Below are 23,726 nucleotides of genomic sequence, written 5' to 3' on the forward strand. Positions count from 1 at the left end.
CTCAGTCACCTGCTGGCGCAGGTTTCTTTTTTGTTAATAAAAAAGACGGAGGCCTGCGGCCTTGCATTGATTACCTGGGCCTGAATAAAATCACAGTAAAAAATCGCTACCCTTTGCCCTTGATAGATGACTTGTTTACACAGATAACCGACGCTAAGATCTTTTCAAAATTGGATTTACGGGTGGCATACAACCTGGTGCGGATCAGAAAGGGCGATGAATGGAAGACGGCCTTTAACACGCCCGACGGGCATTACGAGTACCTGGTAATGCCCTTCGGGCTGTGTAACGCCCCGGCCGTCTTTCAGGAACTGATTAATGAGGTATTCAGGGAGGTATTGGGCAAGTTTGTGTTGGTATACCTAGATGATATACTTATCTTTTCTAACAACCTCTCTGAGCACAGGACACATGTCAAGTTTGTATTGGATAAACTGAGACAAAACATGCTTTACGCCAAAGTGGAGAAATGCATTTTCGAAGTAACATCTGTCACCTTTTTAGGGTACGTTATTTCCACCTCGGGCCTGTCTATGGATCCTGCCAAGGTTTCTGCTGTGTTGGAATGGCCTCAACCAGTGGGGTTAAAATCTCTTCAGAGATTTCTAGGCTTTGCCAATTACTATAGAAGGTTCATAAAGGGGGTACTCCACTGTTATTGCACCCCTCACCTGTCTCACTAAGAAAGGGGCAGATACGACCCATTGGTCTTCAGAGGCTCTGCATGCATTCTCCACCTTGAAAGATTTGTTTTGCTCTGCACCCATCCTGAGACACGTTGATACTTCCTATCCCTTTATTGATGAGGTGGACGCCTCAGAGGTCGGGGTAGGGGCTGTGCTGTCCCAGCGGTCAGGGTTGCAGGGCAGATTACACCCATGTGCCTACTTTTCTCGTAGGTTCTCTCCGGCAGAGAGAAACTATGATATAGGCAACAGGGAGCTCCTGGCCATCAAATTGGCCTTTGAAGAGTGGCTTCATTGGTTGGAAGGAGCAGAACATACGATTACAGTTTACACTGACCACAAAAATTTAGAATACATTGAGGGAGCCAAAAGATAAAGCCCCCGTCAGGCTCGATGGTCATTGTTCTTCTCGAGATTCAGATTTATAATTACGTACACCCCAGGGAGCAAAAACATTAAGGCAGATGCCCTGTCTAGATGCTTTGAGCCAGAGACAGCAGCACAGCCCTCCCCCCCAGAGACCATTGTCCCCCAGAAACTGGTACTAGCTACAACTGAGACTTGGGAAGATTGGACAGAGACTTTAGGTCCTTTTCAGCAGGACATTCCGGAGGGGAAGCCCAAAGGGGTTATGTTCATCCCACTGCCATTTCGCCTTCAGATTTTGCAGATGTTCCATTCACACAGGAATGCGGGACACCCTGGGGCCTCCAGAACACAGGACCTTGTAGCCAGATGCGCTTGGTGGCCGTCTCTAGCAGCCAATTGCAAAGAGTTTGTTAGAGAATGTGCGGTATGTGCGAGGAGTAAGCCCTCCCGACTGGCACCTGTGGGAAGATTGCAGCCCTTGCCCACCCCGAGTGAGCCATGGACCCACTTATCCATGGATTTTGTGGCTGAGCTCCCCAAGTCTGAGGGCATGTCGGTCATTTGGGTGGTAGTCGATCGTTTTAGTAAAATGGCCCATTTTGTGCCCTTGAAAGGACTCCCCTCGGCCCAGGAATTAGCCGATTTGTTCATCATCCACGTTTTCCGATTGCATATCATTCCGGAAAACATCGTGTCAGATAGGGGAGTCCAATTTGTTTCCAGATTTTGGAGGGCATTCTGTCACCAAATGGGCATGGAACTGTCATTTTCATCGGGCTACCACCCACAGACCAATGGTCAGACAGAAAGAGTCAACCAATCATTGGAACAGTTTTTAAGGTGTTACGTTGCAGAAGCGCAAAATGATTGGGTCAAGTTTTTACCCTTCGCAGAATTTGCGCACAATAATTTAAAAAGTTCCTCTTCAGGATTTTGTCCATTCCAGGTAGTGACCGGGAAATTGCCTAAATTCTCCCCATTGCCAGTCGCCTCCACTCCGTTTCCAGCTCTGGAGGCCTGGCAAAGGTCATTTAAAGATATATGGTGGATGGTGAAAGATAATTTGGAGAAGGCGTTTCAAAGTCAAAAAGGTCAAGCCGACAAGAGACGTTCCTTAGAGTGGAGGTTTTTACCAGGAGACTTAGTCTGGGTGTCTACACGTCACTTGACCTTGAAACAGCCCTCAGCTAAGTTGGGGCCCAGGTATGTGGGTCCATTCCCAGTGACTAGAAAGATCAACGATGTCACTTATGCCATTGACCTCCCTGCCAGTATGCGCGGCGTGAGATCTTTTCATGTGTCCCTGCTTAAGCCAGCAGTTCATGTGGGTCCCACTCCTCCTCCTCCTGTGATGATAGATGACCAACCTGAGCACGGAGTAGAGAAGATTTTAGACTCTCGCATAGTTCAGGACTCAGTACAATATCTGGTTCATTAGAAAGGGTATGGTGTTGAGGAGAGATCATGGGTACCTGAGTGTCGCATGCATGCGGACAAATTGAGAAGGGAGTTCCATGCGTCGCAAGGCGGCTGTTTCCGCGTCTAACATGGCGGCACAACGCGGAGAAACCGCCGCATGCCGCATGGACAGAGCGGTGGAGTCCGCGTTGGAGGCGGCAGATTGCACGCATGGCAGAGCAGCTGACATTGCGGCCGGACGCGGAGGAACCGCTGCTCGCTTAGAGAGCGGGGCGGCGGTCCCCACGCTTGAATCAATGGTTGCATTGCAAGACATGTCTGATGTGGCTGGGACTGCTAGTCCACACAGATTCAGAAGGACGCGCGCGCGCGCGCTGAGAGGCAGAGCTTATATGACAGCCAGAAAAGGGTCAGCTGACCAGGCTGGTCAGCTGACATTTTCACCACCTGCCATTGGTCCAGCACTTAAGGGAGGCGCTGGAGAGCGCTTTACTATATATACTGGGTGCTGGGCATTCTCTGGTTGTCTGCCGTTGCGATCACAACGTGGTAGCACTCAGACCTTGTCTGTATCTGTGTTCTAGCATAGTTTCCAAAGGTGTTGACATCAAGGCGCTCACACCTTAGCATTAGGAACATTGAATTGTATTATTTGTTATGACCTTCTGCCTGCCTGACTATTACTCTGAACTCTGATCTTGTACCTTGCTATTTCTGATACCCTGTTGCCAAACTCTGCTCGTTCCTAGACTCTGTATTTGTATCCTGATTCTGTACCTTGCTATTTCTGATATCCTGTTGCCAAAACTCTGCTCGTTCCTGGACTCTGTATTTGCATCCTGATTCTGTACCTTATTTGTCTGTGTGTTAACGACCTGGCTTGCAGACCTCGAGAACTGGCCTTACTGTTAGAGGCAGTTCCCAGACCTGTTAGTGACACCCTCCCACTCGGGTGTCACTCACGCTCTGACCTTCCTACCTTCAGCCTAGCTCCTCCCTCCTGGAGAGTCTAGGCCATAGGAAGGAACATACTTCTGGTGAAGTACTCAAAGTTTACTGTTGCATCTAAACACTCACTTGTTCTCCCTGGTGTCCAGAGGTTAGTGTATATATCTGATTATCGGTGATACTGCAGATCACCAATAATCGGGTATATTCTGTATTCCTGGTGAGACTGCAGTTCACCGGTAATCAGACCCTCTCTGTGTTACACCGATCGTTACAGTAACACAGCAAAATTACTTTTCATGACAGCCCCACGGTGCATATAAGGAACATTGTGATTGAAACAAAGGTAGAAATAGAGGAATTATACAAGTTTGCCAACTATTTCAAATATTTAAAAATGTTGTACACTGTGTTAATTATTTCAGAGAAGATGTAGAGTTTCACAAGTGTATGGCAGATGAGAAAAAAATGTTTTTAAGTCAGTGTGTATGCAGATTAATCCAAAATGTCTACCTGATGGTAGGAGCTCAAACAAGGTGATTCCAGAGTGAATGTTATCCTTGCTAATGTTTTTGGCCGTTCTCATACAGCGAGTCTTATAAAGGAGTTTGAGTCATGGTAGTTCAGTGCCGATAATGACCTCGGCAAAACAAGGAAGGGAGGCAGGCGCACAGATGAATGAACTGCTGTGAAAGGCACAACGGGGCGGTGTATGTGTAAAGTCCTGAATTCACAATGTGCTCAAAGCAAAGGTATAGCTCAATATGCAGTCAATAAGAAGAAGGAAATCAAGTTTGGCACTACTGAAGCATTTACTGCCAAAAAAGTGTATGTGCATTTACAAATCCAACTTGGGTACAAAAAAGATGCAATACTCATTGTGGCATGTGTGGGGAATCTGGACTGTGGCAGTGGGTGATGCAGGTGTGCAGCCTTTTACAACCCTCTGCACGGCTTCTCTACCAGCCTTGGTGCAGCTACTGTACTAGGCCGTTATGCTATTGGTCAAAATGCTTTCTATAGTGCATGTGTAGAAATTAACCAGCAGCTTCTGAGGACGATTAGCACTAGAGGCATCACTAGGGGTTGGTATCTCCTGGTGCGGTAACCCATGGTATCACCCCCCCCCCCCCCCCCCGGGCCCCCCATATGCTCCTGTAATAATATGCAGAGCAGCAGTGGAGCGTTATACATATTTTGCTTCCGGTGGTGGGACAGGTCCCCTTCACTCATCTCTTAAGCTCTGCTGCTTAATCGGTGGGGGTGGGTGAGTGGGAGCGGGAAGGGGTTTAGGCACCTTGAAACTACCTAATATACCGTAGTGTGTCTGTGTGTGTGTGTGCAGGTGGGGGTTCATCAGGGTTTATGGGGGGGTGGGGGGCTGCTGAGCCAGCAGACTTTTTTTGAGGGTGAGCACATTTAAGTTATACCCTTGCTCTCACTCCCCCAAGAAAATTAAAGTGGGCTCTGTGTATCCTCAACTCGCCCTCCCACATGCAGTATTGGGTAGCTCTTGTATAAGGTAGACACCCCTCCCCATCCCACACCAGAAAGGGGTAACCTTTAAAACCCCTTCCGCTAAACACATACATGAAGCCGCTTCTTTCCTCCCTCCTATGCCCATCCTCCTTTGGGCAGAATAGCGCAGTGGGTTTTGCCATTACTAGCACCGTGTCTCCTGTCCTGTCCGTCCTCCACTCGCTGCAGCTCCCGACCCGGGATTACACTTCCACTTTGTGGTTCTTCTGCATGTGCCGTGTAATCACATGACATAAGAACCAGGGAATGGAGACCCGTTCAGTTGCCTCTGCTCTGCCCTTTTGAGGTGACACCCGGAGCGGCCCGCATCCCCTGCACGCCTCTTGCGGAGCTTCTGGTTAGCACGCCTTAGCTTTCTCAAAAAGCAGAGGCAATGCTGTGCTATGCAAATTAAAGCTAAATTGTTGTTAGCCCATGACAAGTCCTCTGCAATGGTGACTCCCAGAAATGTAAAGCTGGGAATTCTCTCCACAGCCTCTGTATTGTTCATTCTCGGTATGTGTTTGGTCTTTTTGGTGGTCCTAAAGTCCAAGAATAACTTGTTAGGTCTTTTTTATATTTAACAACACTATGCAATCAGGTTCCTGTCGTCATCCCTGTATGCAACTTTCTCGTCATCTGATATAAGCCCAACGACAGTCATATCCTCAGAAAATGTAACAATTTAATTATCTGGCTGTGTCTTCTTGTTATACAGGAAAGCTCGGAAATCGAGAAAATGCTCGGAAATCGATCGAAAAGCAAATTGAACATGTTGGAAATAATCGACAGTAAATCGGCCAGAAAATCTCATAGTGAGTACCCAGCGTTAGGCTTACAAGGGAGTTTGATATGCTATATAGAAAACACAGTGTAGACTTAGACCATGCCACTTTGTCCCTTATCAAAGATAAGTGATATGCTTTGACTCAACTGCTCTCTGAGTCCACGGAAAAGGCATAAAAAATTTCTAGAGCAAAATTCCTACTCTATGGAAATTAAGCTGGTACCATGTTCCCAAGAAAATGATCCTCTTATTACAAACCACCCCATTTGTATAAACTTCAAAATAGGCACAGAACATTAGAATCCCTACCCATAAAGGTTATGGAAATTTTTGAAAAATATTATAGCTTTATTTTCACCCTCTGTTACTCAGGCTGACCCGGAGATAGACGACTGGCTAAATTCCCTCCCCATACCTTCCCTCTCTACTGAAAAATTAGAAGTACTTAATTCTCCTTTTACTTCTGAGGAGATTTCTAAAGCTATTTCTTCTTTAAAAAAAACTCTAAAGCACCAGGCCCAGATGGTTTTAACAGCCAATAGTATAAACAATTTAAAGATATTTTACTTCCGCTGCTCCGCAGATGAAGGTGTTATACAACGAAACCTTACAGGGCAACTAATTTTCCCCAGATATAACCCAGGCTTTTGTGTCCCTTATACCTAAACCTAATTTAGATCATACTTTGCCACAGAACTATCAACCTATTTCTTTACTTAATAATGACACAAAAATCTTCTCTAAAATTTTGGCCAGTCGTCTATCCCTGGTTATATCAGACCTCATTTCTCTCCCACAGGTTTTATCCCCAACGCCAAACTGCAGACAACACTAGACTAGCATGCAATATTCTCCAAGACGCTAAATTATTCGATCAGAGGTATTTAAAGAGACTCTGAAGCGAGAGTAAATCTCGCTTCAGAGCTCATAGTTAGCAGGGGCATGTGTGCCCCTGCTAAACCGCCACTATCCCGCGGCTAAACGAGGGTCCCTGACCCCCCGAAATCCCCTCCGAGCAGCGGGGGATCTTTTCCGGATTGAGGCAGGGCTAACCGCCGCAGCCCTGCCCCACACGCGTCTGTCAGCGCGTATCTCCGCCTCTCCCCCGCCCCTCTCAGTCTTCCTTCGCTGAGAGGGGCGGGGGAGAGGCGGCGATGCGCCGCTGATAGACGCGACTAACTGCTGCAGCCCTGCCTCTAGGAGCAGCAAAATCTACGACCAATTTGGTCGTTGATTTTGCGGGGGGGGGTTGGGGGTGAAGGGACCCCCGTTTAGCCGCGGGATAGCGGCGTTTTAGCAGGGGCACATGTGCCCCTGCTAACTATGAGCTCTGAAGCGAGAATTATTCTCGCTTCAGTGTCTCTTTAATGCTGAGCCTGGACCTACACAAGGCCTTTGACTCGGTACTATGGAATTATCTCCACAAAGTACTTTTTAAAATGGGAATTATGGGCCCTTTCCTTAATGGAATATATGCATTATATAATGCCCCTCAAGCTAGAATAAAACTCCCTGGAATACTTTCAAAACCCTTGCCCATCACCAGGGGAACCAGGCAAGGTTGCCCTTATCGCTCTTATTGTTCTCAATTGCCATTAAACCCCTTTCTTTAGCCATACACAATAACTCCGACATTAAAGGTTATATGAAGCATGGGAAAGAATACAAACTCATCTTATATTATTATTATTAATGATTTATAAAGCGCCAACATATTCCGTGGCGCTGTACAAAGTAGGAAACAAACATGGGGTACATAATACAGACAATGCTATACACCAAAATACAAGATACATAATTAGTGACAAAATACAAAGAATGATACAAAAGCAAATTATAGAATTGGTAATGGCAGTGATAAAATTAACATGATGAATAAAATGTATAATGGTTACCAAAACACAAAAGGAGGAGAGAACCCTGCCCTTGCAGGCTTACAATCTAAAGGAAATGGGGGGAAAAAGAGGAGGGGTAGTATGCAGCAAATATATAGAGGCTGTGTGTTTTAGGACACCTAGTAGGAGTGCAATTTGGTCTTAGGACAAAGGGAAGTGGGATAAGGTAGTGCATATGCTTGTCGGAACAAGTGTGTTTTTAGAGAGCGTTTAAAGGCAACAAAGGTTGGCGAGTGACGGATGTGTTGTGGGAGGGCATTCCAGAGGAGGGGTGAAGCGCGTGCAAAATCTTGTAAGCGTGAATGTGAGGAGGTGATTCTAGAGGAGGACAACAGAAGATCATGTGCCGATCTGAGATTGCGATTGGGTTTGTATCTGGAAATTAGTGAGTATATGTACCTGGGAGAGAGATTCTGGAGAGCTTTGTAGGTTAGGGTTAGGAGTTTGAACTGAATCCTCTGGTTAATTTGCAGCCAGTGAAGAGCTTGACAAAGAGGGTCGGCAGAGGAAGATCGAGAAGAAAGATGAATGAGACGAGCAGTTAAGTTCAGTACCGACTGGAGCGGGGCCAGTCTGTTAGAAGGTAGTCCACAGAGTAGTATGTTGCAGTAGTCCAGACGAGAAATTATGAGAGCATGTATTAACATTTTAGTTGTGTCTTGAGTGAGAAAAGGACGGATGCGAGACATGTTTTTGAGTTGGAGATGGCAGGAGCTGGTTATGGAGTGAACATGAGGAATAAAAGAGAGAGATGAGTCGAATATTATCCCCAAGCACCGAGCTTTGGGAACTGAAGTTATGGGAGTGTTATTAACATTTATTGTTACTTCAGGCAGGGAGGTGGACAGAGACGGTGGAAAAATTATTAGTTCAGTTTTACTCATATTAAGTTTTAGGAAGCGAGAGGACATGAAGGAGGATATAGCAGACAAGCAGTCAGGAACACGTTTAAGGAGGGAGTTAAGATCTGGGGCAGAGAGGTACAGTTGTGTATCATCTGCATAGAGGTGGTATTGAAACCCGAATGAGTTGATTTAATCACCAAGACCGTGCATGTAGATGGAAAAGAGGAGAGGACCAAGGACAGAGCCTTGGGGAACCCCGACAGACAAAGCATGAGGAGAAGAGATTTGATCTGAGTAGGAGACTGTGAAGGACCTTCCAGAGAGGTAGGAAGATAACCATGTGAGAGCAAGGCCCTTTATTCCTACATTTAAAAGTATTTGTAGGAGTAAGGTGTGGTCGACAGTATCAAATGCTGATGACAGGTCAAGAAGGATGAGTATGGAAAATTGACCTTTGGATTTAGCTGTAAGAAGGTCATTGGCCACTTTGGTAAGGGCTGTTTCCGTGGAGTGGTTAGAGCGAAAGCCAGACTGGAACTGATCAAGTAGGGAGTTAGCAGATAAATAATGGCTTAATTCTGCATGTATATGGCGTTCAAGTAGTTTGGATGCAAATGGGAGAAGTGAGACTGGGCGGTAGTTGGCAAGTGTGGTAGGATCTAGAGATGGTTTTTTAAGTAGTGGTGTCACAACAGCCTTTTTGAGTGGCGACGGATAGATGCCAGTAGAGAGGGACAGGTTAAATAGCGTTGTTAGTGCAGGCAAGAGAGATGAGGATAGCTGCGGAATGAAATGGGAGGGGATAGGATCCAAAGAACAGGTGGTTAGATTAGCTTTGGCAATTACAGAGGAGAGAGAGTTTTCAGAGAGTGGAGAGAAGGCAGTTAGAGAACAGTCGAGAGGTGTGTAGGTGGGATTTGAGGGCTGCGTGGAGAATTCACTTGAAGTATGTTGCAAATTCTTCCGCTGATAAGCAAGATGAAGGAGGAGGAGGAGGGGGATGGAGAACGGAGTTGAAGGTGCTGAACAAGCGTTTTGGATTGTGTAAATGGACGGATATTAGGGAAGAAAAATAGGACTTTTTTGCCACAGAGAGTGCATTTCTGAAGTTGTTCAAGGCAATTTTATATGAGATGAAGTCCTCACTTGTGTTACTTTTCCTCCAGCGCCGTTCAGCTGCTCTAGAGCATCTTTTTAACTGTTTAGTGTTTATATGCGGATGATGCATTACTTTTTTATCGCAACCACTCACTTCCTTGCCTATATTGCTGCCTTTATTAGAAAACTTTGGTAATTTTTCTGGTTTGCGGGTGAATACTTCAAAATCGCATGCGTTAGCAGTCAATCTTCCTCATCAGGTTGTTAAATTATATAAGGCAAATTTTGATTTTAGATGGGCTGGGTTTCACGTCCCTTACCTGGGCATAAAACTAACCTCCTCTTTTGATTCATTTTCCACAATTAATTATGGACCTTTGCTGAGATCAATTGAGCATACCCTACATGAATGGAGTCACTACAGGATTTCCTGGTTGGGAAAGGTGACTGCTATAAAAATGGTAAGTTTACCTCGTATATTATACATCATGAGAGCTCTCCCTATAAACCCTTCTAGATCTATGCTACTTAAATTCCAAAAGGCCATTAACAAATTTGTCTGGAATAGCAAGCCTTCTCGTTTCAAAAATATGTACTTATATAGACAGCAGACAGAGGACGGAGTTGGGGTTCCCAATATATTCTACTATTTTGTGGCAACTCCCTTTTCCCAACAGGTGCAGTGGTCTAGAACTCCCCCTCAAATTTTATGGGCACAATTTGAAGCGGATTCTGTTTTACCATACAATATACAGAATGTTCCCTATTTTTCGTTTACGCAAGCTAGAGTGCTCAGAGACCTGAACCTAATCGTACATGCAGACTTTGAGTTATGGCATAAATACAGGGGAACCATGAAGTTATGTTCATCTAAGCCCCCCCCCCCCCCCCCCGTCTCTCATTTATAGGACACCCTGGGTTTCCTCCAGCCTTTCAGAGTAGCGTCCCTTTCTCTAAGTGGGTTTCCCAAGGGCTTACCTCAAACAGGTTTTGGATATTGGAAAAAATGTTCTGCCTTCTCATTGTTTAAATATAATTATAACATACCCAGTAGCGAATATTTCCATTATCTTCAAATCCGAAACTTCTTTCTTAAAACCACAGCTCCACTTGGCAGGTTCAATTGTACCTTCTATGAAAGCTGGTTCTTTAGCAATGAGTCATTATCTGGTTCTATTTCCAGACTTTATCTACACCTAATTGGTTTGCAACAAGAGCAAAAAACTAAGCTAATGACGGACTGGGAAGATGAATTGCAAATTCATCTGGACCTTAATCAATGGCGCACCTTGGCACAAAATCTAATAGCAGCAACACAAACACCTATGATAAAAGACACAGAGCTGAAATTGTTTACCAGGTGGTACAGATCTCCTAGGAAAATACATAAACTCTTCCCTTCAGCCTCTCCACTATATTTCAGGGGCTGTCAGGAAGACGGTTCTCTCATATTTTTTGGTATTGTTATAAAATTTGTCCCATCTCGGATACCTTAAAACTAAAGGTGGCCATACACTGGCCCGATTCGCGGCCGTTTCGACAGCAGATTCGATCCCTGGATCGAATCTGCTGCCAATCGTTCGCGCTAAAAGCACCCGCCGATCCGATTTCCTCCCGAAATCGGATCGGTCCGTCGATCGCGCCGTGCGGGAAATTACCCTCGATCGCCCCCGCGGGTAGGTAGCGCGTTGCTAGCGGCGGCCGATCCGATCAGGTATACATTACCTGAAGCTGGCTCCCGGGCGTCTTCTCCGCGCTGCACCGCTCTGTTCCGGCTCCATCCCGGCGCTTCCTGTGTCACTGTAGTGACCAGGAAGTTCAAATAGAGGGCGCTCTATTTGAACTTCCTGGTCACGGAGTGACACAGGAAGCGCCAGGATGGAGCCGGAACAGAGCGGTGCGGTGCAGCGTGGAGAAGATGCCCGGGAGCCAGCTTCAGGTAATGTATACGGGGGGGCGCACAGGCGGCAGGAGCAGCTCAACAGATTATGATCGGTTTCAGGCTGAAATCGATTCACAATCTGCTTGCAGTAAAGGCAGCCATACGACCCCTCTCTGATCAGATTCGATCAGATAGGGATCTGTCAGCTGGTCGATCTAATGGCAAATCGACCAGTGTATGGCTACTTTAAGTCTGTCAACTGTTGCCTCTACTCAGATTAATTTGGAAGCTAAGCATGCCTTATTATTTGTTCCCAACCCCAAGGTCCCTAAAAAATTCTGAAGAATTTATTATGCTCTTATCTGTGCAGTTCTTTGGTCAGTAGCTCGTCAGTGGAAACAAACTACTATTCCATACAGTTTAGTTATGTCAAGAATTAAAGAAATAAGGTTGATGGATTACTTGTATAATATGATAAATGATAATAAAATTAAGTTCCAGACGGATTGGGAGGAGAGAAGTAGAATTATAATAGGCTTTAACTCATAACTGCATACTATATACATACTAGTTGTCCTTTAACTAAATTTGTGATGATATATTGTGAGGGGGAGGTGTCTAAACCTTATTATATATATATATATATATATATATATATATATATATATATATATATATATATATATATACTTGATGTTAATATCTAGTTTATAGTTAAATAGTTTATAGTTAAATGCCAACCATATTTGAAGAACTTTTATCGTCAATCTATGTCTCCAGTCTATGACTATCATAATCATTTTTTCTAAAATGGTTGCTCTGTTTTTCTGTAAAATATCTTTTGCAATAAAAACTTAGTGAAAGAAAAAGATGAGCCTGATTGAATTTGTGCTACTTATTGCACATGCGCGAGCTGCCTGAACAGTAGCACGGAGGCAAACACAGAAGTGGCAATCTCTAATTTGTCACTCTTTCATAGATAGACCAAGCCTTCCAGGCTGAATGTGGCATTCCCTTTTGTTCCTACTTTATCCTCTGGTAGCCGACTTCTTCCAAGACGAAAAGGACGCCGTTCCCCCAACTCCGACCAGGAAAACTAAAATCAGTGTCTGGCTAGCCAAACCCGCTCTAAAAAGTTTAAAAAAAGAGCACAAGAAAACTGTGGGGTATCCGGTAGGTGTTTTTCATCCACATTTCAAACCCAGGTAAAATCAGAGGCTGAACCGACTCTCCAGATTTCAACCCCAGCTGAACAATTTTCAGATTTACTTAAAGTGTACCTGAGGTGACATGTGACATGATGAGATAGACAACTGTGTATACAGTGCCAAGTATACAAATAACTAGCCTGTGTTCCTTTTCTTCTGTTTTTGCCTGAAAGAGTTAAACACTTAGGTATTCAAGTGACATTTTCTCCCCAGTCTGAAAATGGTGGGACCATATTGTAACCCTCACTGATTACAGCCATAAAACCCTTGCCTGGCATAGAATATCGTTTGAATGCAGGGGATAGAGAAAAAAAACGATCTTTAGTTCATAGATTTTAGCTCTGGGGCACTTCAAAGACTGTACCATGATAGCCTGTTGAGGCTAAATTCACATACTGTACCAACATCCATCCATGAGGATAAATGATGAAACCTTTTAAATAACTTAAACCTTTTACACACTCTAGATGGATCTTGACTGAGCGGGTCGACCGGACAGCATGTGTACAGTAACCCCCAATATCCCTCGGCATCCCTGAGTGATCTGCCTGGTAGATTGTCTCATCCTATCTTAGGCCAAGGGCATTTTTCTCCTAGCCACCCTGCCTCATTCGTGACACTCTATTGGAGCACTTACTTTGATCCATTGTCTGTGGGAGGGACATGGGTGATCGGTGGGTGCTGTTGAGAAGGGAGCTGTTAGGGTCTCTACCTCCTGACATTAGAGCAAGGAGGAAACCCAGTGCTGTGTCTGATTATGCTGCCTCAAAGATTGTGTTGCCCCGCATGCGCAGTCCGGTGTGCTGCCACATTTTCCGTTAGATTATGTTTCTGATATTCTTAGTATCTTCACAGCCAAACCTACTACACACACCAACCTCTGTGTCAAGTTGCAGCCCCCCACTTCTATTGGGATATGGTATATATCTCAAAATGTGGTGTTTGTAGGAAGCTTAGAATTAAATAGATTGAAGGTGATTCTAAAAAAGATCACATTAAGCATGCGTGTGAGAAGCGCAGCTCAGTGACCTAGGAGGTTGGGGGGGGGGGGGGGGGCATCTCCTGTGCTGCAGCTCTGCCCCCAGTGCATGTATGCCTGTGTAATTGTGTTATTACACAACACAGTGTTGTGCTCAAGGGGACAAAGGTGTTGGACTTTAACTGACACTTTGTTCCCTGTAGCCTAATGCCGTGCTAGACTAGTTCTGGCAACGGTGCCCCTAACGGCGAGCCCACATGCACCCAAGTAATATATAAATGATGTGATGCAGCTGAAGGGCATAAAGCGACAGGCATGTATTCCTGTGTCGGACATTGATGCTGAACTAAACTGCCAATTTCGGAAAGAGTCGATGCAAGTGTCAGTCAGCATAATTTTTGAGTCATCAATCATTAGAGAAGGGGTTCTCAATGACTAACCCTGGTGCACCTTGAGCACCTCACAGGGGTGCCTTAGCATTCATGTCCATCCTTTGTGCATTGCCGTAAGATAATGCAACTGCACATTGATATACATTGGGTGGGTGAGTGACCACTTGGAGAGGGGATGCTGCCTAATGGAGGTCACTGACTACTTGAAGGGGGAATGTGGCCTAATAAGCATCGCTAGCTACTTGGATGGGGGGATGCTATCTAATGGGGGGACGGGGGGATACTGCCTAATATAAGTCAGATAGCAGGTATCGGCTGTCATCAAGTCCTCATTCTTCCATCTGAGAAACATAGCAAGAATTAAACACCTTATCCCAGCTGAAGACCTACCTACTCTAGTTCATGCATTTGTATCCTCTTGCCTGGACTACTGCAATACCCTGTTCATCGGATCCCCGGATAAGGTTCTGCGCCCCCTACAACTAGTACAGAATGCAGCAGCCAGACTCCTAGCCCATGCCCCCCGCAGCTCACACATCTTCCCAGTACTGCAACCTCTTCACTGGTTGCCAGTAAAATGGAGAATCCATTTTAAGATCTGCCTGCCGACATTCAAGGCTCTACACCACATGGGAGCCAAGTACATAGCGGATCTATTGGAACTATATTTCCCTCCACGCACCTTCCGCTCTGCCAACAAGATGAAATTTATAGAGAAAAACTCACCAATAAATTCATAACCCGCAAGTATCCTAAAAAACGAATAAAAGATGCCAGGTTCAAGGCCAAAATTCATAAACCACCAAAAACAGCACCTGATACAGCCCACTCCGCTCTGGACAGCTTTCCCCGCTTCATCACACGCTTTAATGCTCAACACCCCCAAATCCGTTCCGCATTGAAGAACAGATGGGACATACTATTACAGGATCCCTATCTTCGCCCACTACTACCGCCAACACCAGCCATTACATACAGAAGAGCACCAAACTTACGGAACATCTTAGCCCCGAGCCGCCTACGACCAACTCCCATACCCACCCTATCACAGAGACCATCAAAACCAGGTTGCCTCCCCTGCCACAATACTAGATGTGCAGCTTGTACTTTCATTCAGACTACAAACACCTTCACCTCCAATACCACTAAAATACAATATGAAATCAAGAACCGCATTACCTGTACCTCCAAGTACGTGATTTATGTCATCGCCTGCCCCTGTAACCTCCAGTACGTGGGACATACTACCCAACCAGCACGTAGCAGAATTGGCCAACATAAAAGAAATACACAAAAAAAAAATTCCCCTACACAGCGTCTCACGTCACTTCAGCACTTATCACAATAGCGACCCTAGTTTATTCCGTATCACTCTTATAGAAACCATCAACCAAAACCTATTGGATGCTTTTGAACGTCTAAAAATTAGAGAGATGTTCTGGATTCAGATGTTGAGAACCCTTGTACCGGAAGGACTCAACGAACAGCTTGAAAAAGTCTATTAACCCCATTACACAAAAAAAAATATTTTAATCCCAGTCGCCTCTTTTATCATATCTTTTTTTCTTTATCTTATTTTTATGTTTATTTTTATTTTATTTTATTCTATTTTTTATGATATATTTTCTATTATATTTTTAATACTTATTCTGTACCACGCATAAAGTTTGAATTATTGTATTTCTGTCTGCCTAAGATACATGTTTATTCTTCATTATTCCTCCCTATCTCTTTTATATTTATAACTATATTCATGTATTTAATTTTTTGGGGTTTTACTGCTGCGATTACATTATGTTATAATCTACTTACCGTATCTTCACACAGGTTGTTTATACCCTCCCTGCTTCTGTATTTAACTATACTACTAATAACTGGTTGTATTCCACACAAGGTTACATAACTTTGGAATACTTCCAAGAACACTAATATCACAAGTACTAAATCAATAATCTCAACAATATAAAAATTGCCCAGTAGAGGGCAGCAGCACATTCACCATATAGTTATAATAATGATAATAATTCCTTTTTTTGTATAGCGCTTTTCTCCTGTCGGACTCAAAGCGCTGGTGAGGCAGCCACTAGAGCGCACTCAGTAGCAGTGTTAGGGAGTCTCGCCCAAAGAACTCCTTACTAAATAGGTGCTAGCTTACTGAACAGGCAGAGCCGAGATTTGAACCCAGGTCTCCTGTGTCAGAGGCAGAGCCCTTAAAGAGACACTGAAGCGAAAAAAAAATATATGATATAATGAATTGGTTGTGTACTATGAATAATTACTAGAAGATTAGCTGCAAAGAAAATATTCTCATATATTTATTTTCAGGTATATAGTGTTTTTCTAACATTGCATCATTCTATATGTGCAGATTACACAACACTCAGCATTCAAAATGATTCTTTCAGAGCAGTCTGTGAACTAATGACCTCTCCTCTAGCAGAGAAAAAGACATTTGTTTACTTACAGTTGAGATAATAAAAGTCAGATAACAGCCCTCTCCACGACTTTGAAAGTCGTAGAGCTTAATGGCTTTTTTGCATAGAGATAACAATAGTTTCTTAACTCTTCCTGTACTGGAAACAATTAGACTGATGTATCTGATCTTAATGTTTTATTTCTTAGCTGTACTACACATACAAATCATAATATCATAATTTTGTTTTCGCTTCAGTGTCTCTTTAACCATTAGACTATCCAGCCAGTGCCAGTGGTTAACAGTATGCATAGGCCAATCTTATATGTATATTCAATATCTTTAAGTTATCCCTTTTAAATCACCATAGGTCACTTTGCCCAATATGTTTTTTTGCATAATACAACCTAATAAAAACTTTATATCCCTACAATATACTCCAACGAATGCGCTATACAAGAATAGGGCAATTTGCCCTGACACAAGATGGCCACAGCACTACTTCCACCCAGCCACAGGATACAGACTGACGACGACGGAACTACTGGCGCATGCGCATGAACAAGCGCATGACGTCACAGCATCCCGGGAGGTATCTGCCCACAGTGCGACGTTATGGTCGCACTGCACGGAAGGGCAACTACGTCACGGATGCGACGTTTAGGTCACATCCGTCCAAACATAAACAGGTTATATAACTTTGCTTTTTGGAGGGAACTTGCCGCCCCACTCCCATTTCCAATTGGTCCAGGGGCGAGTTTGAATACTATTTAACTCACCTAGGTGTAACACCAGGCACAGAGGCGCCAGGTGTTACTAGGACCAAATACTGGTAAGTGACCACATTTTTCATACTAACATTACGCTGCCAACCCTCCTATGTACCTGTTGTTGATTTCTACAAGCTTCATACTCCCGGTACCACCCCACCCCAATCCTTTTCCTTTTTTATTTAGCACATACCTTAATACCTATCCACCCCTGCTAGTATATCACCTAGGTCACTACATTGATATTCCATTTCTTGCCCACTGTTCACAATAACATTGTTCAACCTATAATGATCGCCGAAGTTTACTCCACGTATTTATTTGTGAATGCATGCATTTGTCTTATTCCACCAGCACTGTCATAACCTATATTTTCATATGGCACGATTATACTCTGTTGTAATCACAATATATATGGTTGTGATATACACCCATGCTTGCCTTTGTCCCCCAGTTGTATGCTCCTACTCTCATTGCCTGAGGAAGCGGGTTTAAACCTGCAAACGCGTTGCAGCCCCCCCCCCCCCCATATTTTTGGAGTATGCCAATAAATTATACTTTGGTGAAACAGACAGTTTCTTGTGTCTGCTTGCAGGAGGTAAGTCCACCACTGCCTCCTAAGCATTTTTAAACATTTTATTTACTGTTTTTATTTTGTTGGCGCCTCTGTTTTCTATACTAAGATGAATTTTGTTATTCCCAGGATTCACTTAAAAACATTTTGTGCTTGGGCCTTTTCCTATGCAGCCCCTACTCTATGGAACCTACTTCCACAATCAGTGTGAGAGGCTCCTTCTCTGGATAGCTAAAGGCTAAAAACCCACCTCTTCTCCCGAGCCTTTAAGACTCCATAACGCAGGGTCACACCGCTTTTAGTCCCCAGGAAGAAAAGCACTATAAAAATATCATTATTATTATTAAAAGTCATAACAGCATTTCAATGGCTGTTTTTGTCCAGGGGTGCCTTGAAAAAAAGTCAAAGCCATCAAGGTGCCCTCATCCCAAAAAGGTTGAGCACCACTGCATTCGAGTATAATTTGAATGTTATTGAACAAAGCTCCTAATGATAATGGTCTGTTTTTCAAAAATAAAAAAAAATGTAAAATGCATTTTTCAAAATTATTGTGCACAACAGAATTTCAAAACATTTTATAGGTTGTTAAGAATTGAAAATAGTCATTTGTTGAATTTGAAACATTAGGCGGTCATATTTACTAAAATCAAAAGCTATTTCAATCAAAAACATCATCAACAGTTCAAGTTACATATTAACATAACCCCTAATCCCAACACTTATTTGATAGCAGCTTCACAACTTTTGCATGTATTGAACTTCTGAGTTTTTGGAGAGTCTCTGTCATACTCATGTGCCTCTGCTCTGGCCTTGGCGTCCTCACCGCGTGTCTCTGCTCTGGCACTGGCGTCCTCCAGTCTCCAAACGCTCGTGTTGCCGGCCGCTCTCTTGTGGCAGTGACCAGGCGTTTGTGCACGCTTGTGCAGAATGGCGTCAGGCCTTGTGCAAAGTTTTGGCGAATGTTCATGCGCATGTGTGGCGTATGAAATTATGGGCCAAAACACTGGTCTGTTAAAAAACTAGCCTGTTTCCCCTTTCAGTCAGTGCTGCTCGTTCTGACAGCTAGTCTGTTTGTTCCAGCGGCTCGCTCCTGACCAGCCTGTTTCTGTTTGATCTCCTGTTGTGACCCAACCTGATTTACTATCCTTGATCTGCTCCTCCTGATTGACCTCTGCATGCTACTTGTCTCTGATTATCTGCCTGCAACCTGCCCTGACTCGGATTGTTTACTGGACTCTGATTACAATATCAGGACTAATGAACGCCTATAAGCTATGCATAGACTCAAGATAATAGTTGTTCACTATCTGTTATCAGCTTGCACAGTAATCCAAGTACAGGTATAAACTTAAGGCCCATACACCCGTCTGATTTTTGCGAAAGACGGGTCGTTTGAACGTCCCGTCGTTCAGTCGTCCGCACGCCGAATCAGGCGTGTGTACAGACTGTCGTTCGCGTGATAAGACTGAGTTTGAGCGATCCGCCCGGTGGATCGCTCAAACTCAGTCTTATCACGCGAACGACAGTCTGTACACACGCCTGATTCGGCGTGCGGACGACTGAACGACTGGACGTTCAAACGACCCGTCGTTCGCAAAAATCAGACGTGTGTATGGGCCTTTAGTTACACTGAGATTCATATACTGCACTATGGAGGGAAGAAAAGCAGCAGGAGGCGGCAGAAAAGTACATACTCTTGGCAGTTTCCTGTCTGTGAACCTTGCTGCATTGTTGGAAATAGCTGTTTACTGCTGCTTCCAACTGCCAAAAAAAGCAAGCAGCAGCTACATCACCTGCCAACAGTAAAATGTTCACTAAAAAAAAACAAAGGTCCGCTAAAAAAAAATCAAACACATTTTTTAGTAGAGAAATATATACAGGATCTTCTCAAAAAATTAGCATACTGTGATAAAGTTCATTATTTTCTGTAGTGTACTAATAAACAAAAGACTTTCATATATTTTAGATTCAAATACACACAAATGAAGTAGTTCAAGCCTTTAAGGCCCGGTTCACACTTGCGGTTCTCTGCCAAACGGACCGGATGACCTGACCGGATCCGGACCGGATCCGGATCGGAACCGTACGGTTCTGATCCGTATCCGATCCGGATCCGGTCAGGTTGCATCAGGTGTTCATCAGGATGCGATCCGGATCCGTTTGGCAAAAGTTAGTACAAACCAAATAAAAATGTTGGGGTCTGGGAGGTCAGCAGAAGGGGGACCTGTGGAATCAGGCCCTCCGCTGTTTAGCACTCACCTCCACCTCCGACATGCTGCCAACATCTCCAGCTCGTTTAAAGTCACTGCTGCTCCACTCCAAAATGCTTGCCCATGTGTCCCCATCCAAAATCGCCACAACAATCCGCATAGGAAGTGGGGTAGAACATCCGGATTTTTAGCCAGTGTGTTGTGCGCTCTCCGGTTCTCATAGCTTTGTATTGGCCGGATGGTGCAGTCCGGCTCCGCCCCGGATACGGCTGCCGGAGGAGCCGGACCAAAAAATAGCGCATGTTGGAACGGACGCCGGAGTCCGGATCCGGTCCGGATCCGGTCCGGCAGAACGGACGCATGTGAACGGACGCATAGGCTTTCATTGCTATGCCGTGCGTCCGTTCCGTCCGTTCGGCAAGCGGTCCGGCTCCGGCACGGCGATTCCGGACGGCCACCGCTAATGTGAACCGGGCCTTATTGTTTCAATATTGATGATTTTGGCATCCAGCTCATGAAAACCCAAAATTCCTATCTCAAAAAATTAGCATATTTCATCCGACCAATAAAAGAAAAGTGTTTTTAAAACAAAAAAAGTCAACCTTCAAATAATTATGTTCAGATATGCACTCAATACTTGGTCGGGAATCCTTTTGCAGAAATGACTGCTTCAATGCGGTGTGGCATGGAGGCAATCAGCCTGTGGCACTGCTCAGGTGTTATGGAGGCCCAGGATGCTTCGATAGCAGCCTTAAAGGGAAGGTTCAGGGAGGGGATTAAAAAAATAAAAATAAATTTCCACTTACCTGGGGCTTCCTCCAGCCCGTGGCAGGCAGGAGGTGCCCTCGCCGCCGCTCCGCAGGCTCCCGGTGGTCTCCAGTGCCCGACCCGACCTGGCCAGGCCGGCTGCCAGGTCGGGCTCTTCTGCGCTCCATTTCCTGGGACTTCTGCGTCCCATGCCGGCGCTGACGTCATCGGACGTCCGCCGGGCTGTACTGCGCAGGCGCAGTAGTTCTGCGCATGCGCAGTACAGCCCGGCGGACGTCCGATGACGTCAGCGCGCCGGCGTGGGACGCAGAAGTCCCAGGAAATGGAGCGCAGAAGAGCCCAACCTGGCGCGAGGGCACCTCCTGCCTGCCACGGGCTGGAGGAAGCTCCAGGTAAGTGGAAATTTATTTTTATTTTTTTAATCTCCTCCCTGAACCTTCCCTTTAAGCTCATCCAGAGTGTTGGGTCTTGCGTCTCTCAACTTTCTCTTCACAATATCCTACAGATTCTCTATGGGGTTCAGGTCAGGAGAGTTGGCAGGCCAATTGAGCACAGTAATACCATGGTCAGTAAACCATTTACCAGTGGTTTTGGCACTGTGAGCAGGTGCCAGGTCGTGCTGAAAAATGAAATCTTCATCTCCATAAAGCTTTTCAGCAGATGGAAGCATGAAGTGCTCTAAAATCTAGTGATAGCTAGCTGCATTGACCCTGCCCTTGATAAAACACAGTGGACCAACACCAGCAGCTGACATGGCACCCCAGACCATCACTGACTTTGGGTACTTGACACTGGACTTCAGGCATTTTGGCATTTCCCTCTCCCCAGTCTTCCTCCAGACTCTGGAATCCTTGATTTCCGAATGACATGTAAAAGTTGCTTTCATCCGAAAAAAGTACTTTGGACCACTGAGCAACAGTCCAGTGCTGCTTCTCTGTAGCCCAGGTCAGGCGCTTCTGCCGCTGTTTCTGGTTCAAAAGTGGGTTCATGCTTCCATCTGCTGAAAAGATTTATGGAGATGAAGATTTCATTTTTCAGCACGACCTGTCACCTGCTCACAGTGCCAAAACCACTGGTAAATGGTTTACTGACCATGGTATTACTGTGCTCAATTGGCCTGCCAACTTTCCTGACCTGAACCCAATAGAGAATCTGTGGGATATTGTGATGAGAAAGTTGAGAGACGCAAGACCCAACACTCTGGATGAGCTTAAGGCCACTATCGAAGCATCCTGGGCCTCCATAACACCTGAGCAGTGCCACAGGCTGATTGCCTACATGCCACGCCGCATTGAAGCAGTCATTTCTGCAAAAGGATTCCCGACCAAGTATTGAGTGCATAACTGAACATAATTATTTGAAGGTTGACTTTTTTTGTTTTAAAAACACTTTTATTTTATTGGTCGCATGAAATATGCTAATTTTTTGAGATAGGAAATTTGGGTTTTCATGAGCTGTATGCCAAAATCATCAATATTAAAACAATAAAAGGCTTGCACTACTTCATTTGTGTGTATTGGAATCTAAAATATATGAAAGTCTAATGTTTATCAGTACATTACAGAAAATAATGAACTTTATCACAGTATGCTAATTTTTTGAGAAGATCCTGTATATTTACATAGAAAGAGAGACAAAGTCCTGAAAGGGGGACAAATGAGGAGGACAGAGGGACAGGGTTCCCAAAGAGGGACTATTCCTGCAAAAGAGGGAAAGTTAGGAGCTATGATGCTGTGCATTGCTCCTTTGATGCTGTGCGTTGCTCCTTTGGCACCCACCACACCGCACTCAGGGCTTGAGTCACTAAACCGTGATAACTCACATCACGGCCGCGCTAGCTTTTTTGCGGTGCACGTGAAAATTCGCGATCGCATAAACGCTAGCGCGGCCATGTTATGAGTTATCACGGTTTAGTGAATCAAGCCCTCAATGTGAAAACCCTATACAAATATCATTGCATGTCTGTGCAATCTGGTGATATATAGTTCGTTGCCATGCAATGAACACAGTGTGAAAGGGCCCTGACTGGGAAGAACGATCCCATTAAAATCAACCTAATGAAATTACATTTATTCTCGTCTTCCTGCATGTGAACAGAGTGGTAGTATTTCTCCTGTTCAGCAGGTGGCGCCGTTGTAATCCCGTCTTGAGCTGCAGCTACAGTCGCTTCCTGATTGGCAAGTTTTCCTTGGACTCGAGATCTTCTCTGCAGGTGGGTGTTGCTGAAAGTGATGATAGAGTTGGGGGTCTCAGACTTTCAGTAGTACGGGGATGGTGTGCTGTACATAAGGAGGCCAAGTCCTGACAGTAAGGCTGCGGCCTCTCATAGCTAAGCGAGCCGCCTGTAATGTGCTCTGTCGCTGTTAGCACACAGTGTCCCAGCCCAGGCTGCTCCCTGACATGACGTTTGCAGCTTCTTCCACTGCAGCTAAGCTCGGTGATGACTTCATGTGTTCGAGCATTACTTCTGTGTAGCGTCATCCACGGACTGATTCACATATACAACCATAAACAGGATACACCGGTGTTCTGTCTGTATACCGTATCATAGCTCCCTGTTTTGTAAACCCTATCCCTCTGTCCCTCTTTATTATACATTTGTCCTTCTTTTAGGACTGATTTACAGATCTATTTACAGTAAATGTATTTTTCTGTATGAAAATGTGTTTAACTCTAAACTTTATTCCCTTCTTTTAAACTGATATATTTCTTATTTTCAAATGTTAATATGAAGGAAAATGAAACAGGATAAAAAGGACCAGTGTGGTTTTAATTATTTTTCTGTATTTATTTTATTGATTTCTTTTATTATATTTTATTCTTCTTCTTTCCCTATAGCATGCATGACTGGTGACTGACATGCACTCACGCACGCTGACGCACACGCACACACTTTTTTTATGCATGACGTGTGTTTGGGGTGTGGTTAGAGGTGGGGTGTGGCTTAAGTGACCCTCTGTCTGAT

General features: G+C 44.7%; 1 protein-coding gene across 6 annotated transcripts in view; it reads left to right on the forward strand.

Moving 5' to 3' along the window:
* The window catches only part of LOC137564105 (E3 ubiquitin-protein ligase RNF14-like), a 189,976-nt gene that overhangs the window by 72,234 nt on the left and 94,016 nt on the right, over window positions 1–23,726 (forward strand). For 4 of the 6 annotated variants that reach the window (XM_068277484.1, XM_068277485.1, XM_068277481.1 and 1 more), the window contains exon 1: window positions 22,938–22,973. The exons of 1 other annotated variant lie outside the window; for it this stretch is intronic. The gene's annotated coding sequence lies outside the window, so the exon portion shown is untranslated. Of the gene's footprint in view, window positions 1–22,937; window positions 22,974–23,047; window positions 23,069–23,726 lie in introns of those variants that run through there. One more of the 6 variants, XM_068277483.1, reaches the window with a different exon arrangement.

The sequence above is a fragment of the Hyperolius riggenbachi genome, chromosome 3, assembly GCF_040937935.1.
Source record: "Hyperolius riggenbachi isolate aHypRig1 chromosome 3, aHypRig1.pri, whole genome shotgun sequence".
NCBI lineage: Eukaryota > Metazoa > Chordata > Amphibia > Anura > Hyperoliidae > Hyperolius > Hyperolius riggenbachi.